The sequence below is a fragment of the Erpetoichthys calabaricus genome, chromosome 3, assembly GCF_900747795.2.
Source record: "Erpetoichthys calabaricus chromosome 3, fErpCal1.3, whole genome shotgun sequence".
Taxonomy (NCBI): Eukaryota; Metazoa; Chordata; class Cladistia; order Polypteriformes; family Polypteridae; genus Erpetoichthys; species Erpetoichthys calabaricus.
In genome coordinates this window covers 8,214,080-8,227,015 of record NC_041396.2, presented here as the reverse complement: position 1 = coordinate 8,227,015, position 12,936 = coordinate 8,214,080, and the positions used below count along the sequence as shown (strand labels likewise).

Genomic DNA, 12,936 nt, shown 5'->3' with positions numbered 1-12,936 from the left:
TGATCAAGACAAAGAACCTAAGAAATAGTAAAATACAATAAGTCAATAAGTATAAATAAATCAGTTAGTATGAGCTCAGGATGTTACATTTTTCAAAAGTGCAGGTCTCAGACATACTGAAAAAAACAAAGATTGGGAAAGCAGTGACTGACTGGAGTGGAAGCCAAATATCATGACCTGAGTGGAATAAACATCTGTGAGCACTCCTTGTGGTGCATCATGTCCTGCTTGTGTGACCAGTAGGGGGTGTTGTAGCACACACAGTGACACAAGTCCCAGATTCAAATGAAAGGTTTATTATAAAAATTACCTTAACAAAAGGCTTCTTGGTAATAATAACCACACTACAAGCACAACTCTGTTCTTTCCTTTTTCTCCACTCGTCCCAGGTGAGCTTATTCCTCTTCCAGCTGACTCCACCTCACCAAGACGATGTCCACCAGGTAGTTTTATTGTAGACTTGGGAGAACTTTCAGGTCTATCACATTACATCGAGGAAGCCCCTTTCAGGTCAGGTGGAACCTCATCGTGATCTGCCTGCAGCATCTCCCCCTCGTGTCACCCGATGACAATAAAAAGGCTGCCTACCAAAACTGCAACTCCCATGCAGGTTAATGGATGTTCAAACAGGAAGGACACTAGAGCAGTGGCTCTCAAACTCGGTCCTGAGGAGCCATGGTGGATGAAGGTTTTTATTGCAGCCAAATTCACAATTAGTGATAAAAATTGATTTTTATTTATTTAGATGGTCTTTTTTGCCTTCTCTTATTCTGCCTTTAGAAAAACACAGCAGTATGTGTTTTATATTTATAAAGCATTTAGAAGTATTTCTACTTTTGCTTTAAATGCTTACCTCTTGTTTGGTTATTTTTTGTGCAGTTTGCACCCTTCATTGTATCCTAATAATGATATTTATATACAAACAGGGCTGACAGCCAGGTAAACAACACTGAATGAGGAAAGGCTGCAATAACTTCAGCATCAGACTCACTAATTAGTAGATAATAAATTAAACAATCAGAACACCTGGAAAAGTAGAATGAAAATCAGACTGAAAACTGTTAAAAAGTGAAAGAAAAAAAAACTATCCCTTTATGAGTGCTTAGTACATTTTAATAAGAATTTAACAGTCTTAGTTGTGTTATTTCTCCATTGACTCCTAAACACAGAAACAGGGAAATAACAGCTCATTTAGTTGGACTAGGAGTCCATAAACATTCAAATTGCTTTACCTCTCACCACGTGTTGGAGCGCACCTTGCCTCTGCTTAGCTGACGATACCTGTTTGTTCAGCAGACATTATCATCTAGAGACTGTTAAGAGTAACGTTTCACGTTTTTGAGAGAGAGATCACAGCTACGTGTGTTTTAGAGGGTACCTGCTCACTGGCAGAGATATCACGACCACATGCTCTTCTCTGCACACGGGGGACACTCTCCCATCAGAGCTGAACACAATCAGATACAGTGGTAATGTTTGACATTGGAGTGTACCTACCTTCCTCTTTGCTAGAGATAACGTGCCAACTTTATACATTTTTGGCAAAAAGATCACAGCTACATTCTCGCCCCTGATAGCAAAACTAAAAATATTGAATATCACGAGGCCCTCAGGTACCAAAGCTGTCAATATACATTGTTCTCAATACAAATTATTACATTTTTTACATTTTTTTTTTTTTGATTTTTAAAGTTTGTCCTGTTTCACTACTATGCAGGTGAAGCCGTGGGTGACAGATAGTTTTAAAATATGTTACAGTATACTTCATAGATAGATTTTACACTATTTTGAAATACACATAAATGTAATGTAAAATATGTAAATTACAGTCATTTTTGCATATTGCAATATATTTTTCAAAATGTAAAAGTTCATCCATCCATTTTCCAACCCGCTGAATCCGAACACAGGGTCACGGGGGTCTGCTGGAGCCAATCCCAGCCAACAAGGCAGGAACCAATCCCGGGCAGGGTGCCAACCCAACGCAGGACACACACAAACACACACTAGGGCCAATTTAGAATCGCCAATCCACCTAACCTGCATGTCTTTGGACTGTGGAAGGAAACCGGAGCAGACACGGGGAGAACATGCAAACTCCACGCAGAGAGAACCCGGGAAGTGAACCCAGATCCCCAGGTCTCCCAACTGCGAGGCAGCAGCGCTACCCACTACGCCACTGTGCCACCCAAATGTAAAAGTTGACTTCTCAATATATTTTAAAATAGTAGGAGTATAGTAGTGTTGTCATTTCTACACGCTGTGACTGAAATGTTTGCAAATCCCTTTAATGAAAGTATGCAACGTGCCCTTCAATCACATGTGAATTGTCTGATTTGTAATTTTAAATTGTGGAGTTGAGGGGGAAATCAAATAAAAATGTTGTCTTTGCCCCAGACATTATGGAGAACACTGTAGTTGCTGTTATTGCTTTTAATTAAAATAAATCTGACTTACAAGTAAAAGCTTACAACTGAATGCCTTTGTCTAATTGTTACTCGTGTTGTTGACAGGCCGGATTGTCTGTTCCTCTTCTAGCTGAGGTCCCTTGAGGGCACTTGAGGATGCTGAGGTGAAAGACCCTTCATATTCAGATCATATTATGTGATATCATCTACTGTTAAATTCTGCTCTGTACTTGTAATATTTTTATTTTACTGTTATAGTGTATTGAGGATTACTTGTGTTTTGTTCTGTGTATTGTATTGTATTGACCCCCTTCTTTTTGACACCCACTGCCTACCTGGACAGGGGTCTCTCTTTGAAGTGCCTTTCCCAAGGTTTCTTCCATATTTTTCCCTACAAGGGCAGTTATTCCTTGTCTTCTTAGAGAGTGAAGGCTGGGGGGGCTGTCAAGATGCAGGGCCTTTTAAAGCCCATTGCGGCACTTCTTGTGTGATTTTGGGCTAAACAAAAATAAATTGTATTGTATTGTATATTCCTAATTATCCCACACTTAATAAAGAACGTGAGAAGTCAGCTGGTCTCATTCATGTTAGGTGGACTGAGAATACCATCGAACTGTCTATTTTATAAATTTCAAATCGAACTCCAGAAAAAGAAAAAGAACCTCATATGTCACTCTGGATACCCTTCATTAGATAACCATCAGGGCAAAAATAGCCAAAAAAAACTCCACAGTTGTAAAGCAGCTTCATAGAAATGAAGAAGAATGAGGACTTTTGGTTAAAGTTTTAACTCAGCAGCAATTGTAGCAAACAGAGCGAGGACGACCATGGGGTGAACTGCAAGGGTGGTGAACATGATGTATAAGCACAGTGCACTGAAGTTTTAAAGATTATCATTTTTTTATTCTGTAGATAGCAACATGATGCAAAAATGTCAAGGGTGTGAGAGAAAGAATCAACTCCTGAATTTGCATCAGCTTACACTGTGGCTATTTCACAGAACATTCAGAGCTTTTATTTCAATATTGCTCATGTTCATTGTGTCACTATAGACCTGAATCGAGTTTTCTGAAGCCGCACCTTTTCATTTTTATTATTTGAATTTAACTTGAAATTTTATTTGCTGCTTTGGGCCTGAAGGAACAGGATGAGCACTGGCAGAGCCTGCAAAATGACATCTAGTAGGTTGTCCACTGGTGTGAATGTCTCTGAACAAACAATCAGAAACAGACTTCATGAGGGAGGACTGAGAGCCTGACGTCTTCTAGTAGGCCCTATGCTCACTGCCTGGCACTATGGAGCTCGATTGGCATTTGCCATAGAATCCCAGAACTGACAGGTCCACTACTGGCGCTCTGTGCTTTTCACAGATGAGAGCAGGTTCACCCTGAGCACATGTGACAGATGTGAAAGGGTCTGGAGAAGCCGTGGAGAACATTGTGCTGCCTGTAATATCGTTCAGCATGACCGGTTTGGTGGTGGGTCAGTGATGGTATATCTGGGGAGGCATTTCCATGGAGGGACACACAGACCTCTATGGGCTAGATAATGGCAACTTGACTGCCATTAGGTGTCGGGATGAAATCCTTGGACCCATTGTCAGACCCTATGCTGTATGCAGTTGTTCCTGGGTTCCTCCTGGTGCACGACAATGCCCGGCGTCATGTGGCAAGAGTATATAGGCAGTTCCTGGAGGATGAAAGAATTGATTCAATTGACTGGCCCCCATGCTATGCTCACCTGACCTAAATCCAACAGAACACCTCTGGGTGTCACATTATGTTTCGGTCCATCTGACGCCACCAGGTTGCACCTCAGATTGCCCAGGAGCTTAGTGATGCCCTGGTCCAGATCTGGGAGGAAGTCCCCCAGGACACCATCCATCGTCTCATTAGGAGCATGCCCCCTTGACGTTGTCAGGCATGCATACCAAGCACGTGGGGGTCATACAAACTACTGAGTACGACATGGAGTTGCTGCAATGAAAATTCAGCCAAAAGGACTAGCCTGCCGCATCATTTTTTCACTTTGATTTTTGGGTTGTCTTTGAATTCAGCCCTCTGTAGGTTGATCATTTTCATTTCCAACAAACAATGTGGCATCCTTTTGTTCCTAACACAATACCATATCAGTCCATATCAGTAGAGATATCCAGCATGACTTTTCTTCCCATTGAGATCTGATGTGTTTTCAAAGTATTCCTTTAATTTTTTAGAGCAGTTTATTTTGCTGTCTGAGTGTTGGTTGATTAGTGGTGTCTGGGGTGGGTCTGGTTAGGTCATGGTGAATCTTTGTAAGTTTGGTATTTGTTTCTCTCTATATATATATATTTTCTTTTATTCTTAAACCTTTTCCTCATACTGTACTTATTAATGGTGTTTTTTATTGCTAAGATATGGCTATGGCGGTTTCTGCCATAGTTGTGTCCAAAGGCAGGGTGCCTGGCTCGTTGCTGAAAACGTTTCATAATCTTTCCATCCGTCTTGGCGCCAAGTTCCTGGTAGACCTTCAGGTTTCGGCTGAAGTGTGTGTTGTGGCAGTAGGAAAAGTGATCGGTTACCTAAATGTCTTATACCCAACAACAATGGACAAATCAGTAGTAGTTTTTATAAGTGGTGAATCTTGTATTAATACATTTGTTGAAGAATGGGTTGTTATTATTGGTGCATTAGTTTCTGTACTGCAGCTATCAGCTCCTGCTAAAACAGTAATCATTTCAAATGTTCGACCTTTTTCAAAGAGCGATGCTTTGCTAAGAAGGAATTACGACGTTATGGGCAGATTACGTCAGATGTAGTTTTGATTGCACTTAGTTGTAAAATGAAGGAATTAAAATGTGGTTTTCTTTTGGAGACAAGTATTTATGATTCTAAAAAACATGAATGAAGATATCAACATAGCCCCTACAGTATTTGTCACTTCTGAACCTCTCAAATGCTTTATCTGTGGCAGAACTGGACATAAGATGGCACAGTGCAAACATGAACCTATAGTGTTGGCGGGCGGTTCCGCTCCACTCAAGGAGAACAGTAAGACTGAGTATGAAAGAGAGCTGGACAATATGGAGCATAATGGGACTGAGCTTAAAGTCACTTTGTATGAAGCTGGTGCTGTGCGTGATCTGCCCCCAAGTATGTTGTCCAAAGACACTTTAGAGAAGAGCGCGAGTCTTATTGATGAAGATGTGCTGGCTTAGTCCGATAATAATATGATACAGGAGTCCATAGACAGTTCAGCGAATAAGGTAAGCAGAGAGCCTGTGATCAGTAACAGTGAGGAGACAGCATCCCTAGTGAGAAAATAGCATACTAAAGTATATTGCTGATCGAAACATTTACAAAACAAAAGACGCTGATGAGGAGAGGTGTGAAGGAATTTAAGGTGGCCCGGGATACCGAGTTTTTTTTTGTATGCTTCAGGGATTCTAGTGTTAATAATGTAATATATTTTTTTAAGTGCATTTTTTTCAAACACACGTTAATTGTAATTTTGTACACTTTAAAAAAGAACATTTCAATTGGAAATGCATTTTAATGTACTTAATCTCCTTAGCGTTAGACCCAAGCATCATTTGGGCTGTGAAACAGTGTTAAAACCATTATTCCCGAGATTCACTCAGGCAATGGTGAAGATGTGTCTTGTGTAAAACCTGAAGATTACTCGGGCCATGAAAGTGCCAACAATGTTAGTGCTGAGCACCTTAAGTAAGCGTCAGGCCCAAGCGTTTCCCTGGCAATGGTGTAAACGTGTCTTCTCCTGGCCTCATAATGGCATCTCATAAGAAATGCTCCTCATCAGCAGTGATGATGTGGCGTATCTGTCTTCAGACAGTGAAACTGAAACGGATTCTGGTGAGTCCTTGTGCAGTGTGTTGCTCACATTATTATTATTATTATTATTATTATTATTATTATTATTATTATTTCTACACTTCTGACTCTGTAGTTTTAGTGTTTGGAGCATTTTACAGTATAGAGTTGAAATTTAATAAGCAATAAAATGCAATGCTTTTTTACCTGTTTTTTGAAAAGAAAAAAAAAGTAAAGCTAAGCAGGTTAAGCATACTGGAACTTGAGTATACCTGTTTGAAAGTGCAGTTTGGTATATTTTTTGTGTTCTTTAAAACAGTATATTATAAACTTGAGTTTGCTTTAGTGTACTTATACATAGTAGAATTTAAGGATACATGTTCACAAGTTCAGTTTTGGTGTATTTTTTCTATCCTACTATATAAAACCCTACACTTACATGCCTGATGTACACATGGAGCGCACACAAATTGATAGATAGATAGATAGATAGATAGATAGATAGATAGATAGATAGATAGATAGATAGATAGATAGATAGATAGATAGATAGATAGATAGATAGATAGATAGATAGATAGATAGATAGATAGATAGATAGATAGATACTTTATTAATCCCAACGGGAAATTCACAATTGAGGATAAAAGTCAGTCATCTTAAAAGGCGGGTGATCCTAGTACTTTAATAACTGATGAGAGTTTTTCTTTAGCATACTTGAGCTTACTTCAACCTAAACACACTTGTTGACAAGCACAGTTTGGTGTATTTTTTGTATACTTAAAAATAATATAAATGGAAATTGGCTTTACTGTACTTAAGCATACTTGTTGACAAGTAAAGTGTATTGTATATTATGTATAGAATTTTGAACACACTTTATTTTAAATATGTCAAGGTATATTTAGGAAGAATTATACCATTTATTAAGAATTATACCAGTTTCATTTTTTATGATAGTTTTAAAGATTCTTTTAAAAATAAAAATGTTAAAGAATTTTTTTTAAAAGTTAATAAAATATGCTTCTAATAAATTAACTTCTTCAAATAAATTATTATAAATTGCATACTGTGTATATTGCTCCAACAAAACACTTAAATCAAAAGAAACAAATCAGATCACCCTCTGATTATATTTTATTTTATATCACTGCACAGTTTATTTACCAAATAGTCTTCTGTATTTTGTGGATTTTGGTGTTGCTGGCTCAGACATGTGTAAAGTTAAGTATTTCTTCAAACTTCAGTTCAATGCCATGACTGACTGTACAAAATTCAAAATCCATCTTTGGTATGAGTGGACAGTGCACACGGTGAAAGCATTGACCACTCAGCTACAAAAGGAGATATTGGACCAGTCAAAGTCCTCCTTTCCATTTGAGAATCTATGGATGTTGGATGCGCATTTTAGCAGGTGCAAGGCAAGCGTTAAGGTCATGGAGAATTATAAAGGTGCTATTTTCTATTGTTCTGACAAAAGTGTAACTTAGACAACACCCTGGTTATTGCAGTGAAAGATGATGGATATTTGTGACAAATCAAGACAGTGATGAAGGGTGGATCAAAATTTAAAATCCTACCCACAAGGATCCAAGTAAAACAGTTGCAGCGAAGGTCTTGCTTTTTGGACATTTGTTTGTTTTTTTTTTCTTTTTTTAAAGGAACTAAAATTTATTCTTACTCATAAATTAATATATGTAAAATAATATTGATAGTAACGAACACTGAATTACATTTCTATTGACTAGCTACCTACTTTACGTTTACACGCTATGCAATTTGAAATCTTTTGTGCTATCGTTGTACCAAACGACTGTGTCCAACTACTCTTAAACCATTACTTGTTTCTGAACGTGTTTCTTTAACTATTTCATTTCATAACATGAACCAGATTAGCACAATTTTATCCACTCTTTTAAGCCTTAAAATATTCATATTGTGAGCCCTTTATAACTGTCAGAGAGCATGTTAAGCTTCTTTTGCTTCAAAGATTATTAAGGTTATTTTTGGTGAGGGAAGGAGACAAACTTTGCCTCACCTTTGATTCAAACATTTATGAAAAAAAAAAAAAAAGAAAACAAGTCTTACACAAGCAATGAGGTGATTACTAATTGACTGCTAGAAGAAATAAATAACTCCCAGATTCCTTCACAGTTTCTAGAATTTAAGGAATTTAAGCTAGAGTAAGCTGTTAGGCTTATGAAACATTTGGTAATAAACAGTAACTATGTATTGACTACACATGCAAACATTCTGGGCTTAAGTCATGCTGAAGACTTCACTGTTCACTATATCAATATATATAAAATTCTTTTTGCGTTTGAAAGGGAAATTATGTATGACCACGCGAAACGGAAATTATGTATGACCACAGAACATATTATTATACTGGCCATCTGTCCACTCTCCTGCTGTTCGGTCGCCTTACCGATCCCTGGCTCCGGTAGGCTCTACGAACAGCAACTTGGGATTCCCCAACGACCAAGGCTCTCACGCTGGGGACACCACGTCCCAAGTCCCGACTCCCGCTGCCTTCCGCGGCCTTACGCGGAGAGTCATCCGACTCCCAACCTTCATAAAAACAAACTCTGCGGGAGCGACCACAACTACTATGCCCCGGGTGTCGGCCAAACACCCAGGCTGCCTGCAAAGCTGCATGTGAGCCTTCACTCGTTCGCTGTCCCGCACCGGCTTTCTCTCTCTCCCCAATGCTTCCTGCTTTTTCCTCCCGCAACCTCCTGTCCGTTCTTTCTTTCCATTCTTTTCCTTCCCCTCTATCCAACTCGCACTTCTATTTATCAAGAGGGCATGGCAGCTGTGGCAAATCAGCGGCCCCAGGAACAATCACGGATGTGGACAGTTTCTCACCTGTGCACTTAGGTGAGAAGTGCCCACACCGCGAATCGCCCTGAGAACCGCTTCAGCCACACTACCACGCCCCGTTACTAAGCCGTGAGTGCGGTGATTATTTATTTAAAAATGGTCCTTTTATCATGCGCTGTGGACCCGCTACACCACAGGTTTACATCTAAGAAGATGTACCGACCTCTTCATGTTAAGTTTTGGACTTGGGAATTGTTTAGACCTTCTGCCCGTTAAGCACGGAAAGGCAGCGTCCACATTTCTCAGAATATTTTTTCTCTTAAATCACAGGCACGTAGTGCAAGGTTGTCAGGCAGAAATTTGCAGGATCACATAGAAAATTTAATTTTTATACCACAGCGGTCGTGTAGCACCTTTCACAAGGGATCTGCTACCGAGAGATGATCCAAATACATTTAAGCTGCTGTTAGTGCTACTTATCTGTTGTGTTATTGCACCTTTAAAATGTACTTTACCCGAAAGCACTCCAGTACTGCTCAATGTATCTTTACTTCTTAAATGTTAATGTTTTACTGTTTAATAATTTATATACTACACTGATTACCCAGTGGCTTCACTCACTGAGTGCTAGGGAAAAAAATAAAATGTAGTATTTATAAAATAAGTTATTAAGTAGTAAAACATTTTGATAAAAGAATCTGAAGAACATATAAGAAGCGTATAAATTATTAAACAGTAAAACATTAACACTTAAGAAGTAAAGATACATTGAGTACTACTGCAGTGGTTTCAGGTAAACTACCTGCTTGACAACCTTGCACTATGTGCCTGTGATTTAAGAGAAAAATTATTCTGAGATATGTGGACGCTGCCCTTCCATGCTTAATGGGCAGAAGGTCCAAACATTTCCCAAGTCCAATATGTCACATGAACAGGTCGGTACATCTTCTTAGATGTAAACCTTCCATCTTCTTAAAAGAATTCATCACAAAAGCAACCTTGGATGTTGCAGGGTTTTAGTGACCCGAACTCACCTTAAGAGACAGTAAGTAGGCGTGCACCGCAATTTACCAATAGAGTCACACTTCGATGGCGCCGATTACACTCATTCACAAAGATTTCCACTGTCCAGGGAGCCAACGGGGCACATGAAGTGTCACAAACAGTGCGAGAAGAGAGGACAGAGCCCGAAACTGCGAAGCTCTCGACCCAGCGGAGCAGCCAGACATTCCGCACCTCCCAGTGTCCACTTTGTTCTCACGACCCCTCGCCGCTGAAGGCGGTCTTGTCTTCACATTGTTTACAGCTCAGCGCAGTTAAAAACTAGAAAGACGCAAAGCTGTTTTCTTCATCTCTTCTACTATCAAGTACTGCCAATTAAAAAAAAGTTACAATGGGGCAGTTTCTGCAACAGTCACTTGACGAATAAATAAAACTTCTCCGTCAGAATGTGCCTGGCGGCGGACGATACACCATTGGGGTCCAGAGAGGAGGGCTGGGAGAGGGCGACACGAGTTGCACTACTATGGGATAGATCGGCGTGTTTGTGTTTACTTCTTTTCAATATCAGTAAAATTACTCTCACACAAATAATAACAATTCTTAAAGACGATATAAAAATGGTGTCCACAAACGAAGTGATTAGTTCCTGTATTATAATATGTTCTGTGGTCATACGTAATTTCCGTTTCGCGTGGTCATACGCAATTTCTGTTTCAAACGCGAAAAGAATTTTATATATATAGATATACTGTATATATATATATATATATATATATATATATATATATATATATATATATATATATATATATATATATAGATATATAGATATACTGTATATATATATATATATATATATATATATAATATATTATATAGAAGTGAAGGTCTGTGATACGGTTTGCATATTTGGAGCTGGAGATCCACAAAGGGAGAAGACGATTCACGTATCATAAAGTAGTTTTTATTCCTGAGCTTTCAGCCCCTGCCAGGAGCCGTCATTAGAGGATAATGCTTAGACATTCAAGAATCAAAGGCAATATATAGCAAAATTAGGTTGTGTGGGGAGGGGGGGCAGATGGGAATTGGTCAGTGTATGGGGGGGAGGGTAATGAGGTGGGGGTTCGGAGGAGTATTGGTCGTAAAGTTTTATTTATTATGAATATGTTCTTATTAAGTTTGCATATGCTGGGTTTACTGTATGTCCAAATGTCTGTTAATGGTGTTTTCGTTTGATAGCCAAGATTCTGCCAGCTCTCTGGCACTTTTAGTACTGGCCTTAAATTTTACTTGTACATTGTCCCAGTTGAATGTATGTCAGGGTGATTTTGTATGCGTATAGATCAGTGATCGTGAGAATTAGTTGTGTTAGTGAATTAAAGGAGTAGATGGTTGAGTTCCACCCTAGGTGAATGTGGGTCCACAACACAAATGCATTGTATGCAGACACATCTAGAATGTTATAAAACACAACCATTGGCCATCTCCTGGTCATTCTCTGGCAAGTGTAGGTGGCAGTCAGCTTGTCCAGGTTGTCCACTCCACCTTTTTTTTATTATAGTCCAAGATAATTATGGGCTTTTTGTCACTTGCTGATGACACAGCTGCATCTTTGTGAAAAGTGGACATAAGTATCACACTCCGGTGTTTTTTTGGACAATATGAAACAACCGTGGTGGTGTCTGTAAAAGCAGATTTTGAAGAAAGTGGAGCCCTGTCCTTCACCTGCAAAATTTCGGCAGGCAGCTCAGGTTTATTTTTTTTTACTGTGCTCACCATGGTAAGTTTCCACCTGAGAAGTTCTTGTCCACGGTCATAGCTGGTAAAGAAATTGTCACATGTGATATTGTGACCCCGCAGTCCAGTAGTCATATCGTCAGATCAAAACATGTCTTGATGTCACTTACTCTCGTCACAGCAAACCTTGTGATTCCAGGGGTCATTTTGATGATATTTGCAGCAGCTGCCCTGCCATGTAAGTCAGGAGCTCCAACAGATGTTACCACTTTTGGATTTGAATGTTTCAGCAGGAGTGAGTGCAGCTTCAGCATCGGTGACCTCCTCATCAGACTCATCAGATGTGTCTGTGCCTTCTGGTAGATACTGTGCAATGTCTTCCTCTTCGGAAACCTGCTCATCTGTATCACTATGCTGTTCCGTGTCCTCTGCCTCATTTTCAGAAAAGATATGATCCAGAGCTTGGCTTACTGTAAATCTTCTTCTCATTTTTGACTGCTGCAAACAGGAGATGTGTACTCTGCAAGTCACCAACGCTAAACTAAATTTGTCTTATGCAAGCCTTCCATGTCTGAACAGGTCTGTCTTTGTTTGTTTGTTTTGTTTGTTCAGGTAAGGAGACACACAGGCAAAGAGAGAAGCCCCTCAAAGTGTGTTTAGGATTTTTGTTTTGACCCTAACTATTGTTTTATAACCTTAAATTATAACTGGGTCAAAACTGACCCTACTAACTCAAAGGTAATCATTTTCACCAGAGCATTTTATAATTTAGTACAATTGTTTCTTTTGTTTTATTTTAATTAAATACAGATTCCTGACAAAGTCAAAAAGCCTTGATGCAATAAACAAAATTAGGTAGTAGTTTTATGCATTTAAAAAGTAAAACGGGTCGGTGCTGACCCTAACACAAGAGGAAGGTTAAACAGTGGTATAAACAACAAAAGGAATCTGATTGAGTGAAATAGAGTGTCGGAGAAACTCTAAAGTTGAAGTTCACAAAGTCGCACTGTGCCCAAAATAAAAAAGAATTTGTCAGATATCAAAGTCGCCATGAAAAGTCTGAGTCTGAGTGTCATATGGAAGCTTATTAGGGTAAAGAGAAAAAAAAAAAATAGGCACGCAGTCGGAAAAAAAGCTTGAAATGTCAACTTTAATCT

General features: G+C 39.1%; 1 long non-coding RNA gene across 3 annotated transcripts in view; it reads right to left on the bottom strand.

The window, feature by feature from the left end:
• Positions 1-9,635, bottom strand: part of LOC127527032 (uncharacterized) — a 105,630-nt gene extending 95,995 nt beyond the window's left edge. For 2 of the 3 annotated variants that reach the window (XR_007934388.1, XR_007934389.1), the window contains exon 1: positions 9,475-9,635. This is a non-coding gene — a long non-coding RNA (uncharacterized LOC127527032). Of the gene's footprint in view, positions 1-9,302 lie in introns of all 3 variants that reach the window. The other variant, XR_007934390.1, reaches the window with a different exon arrangement.
• Positions 9,636-12,936: the final 3,301 nt, after the last annotated feature.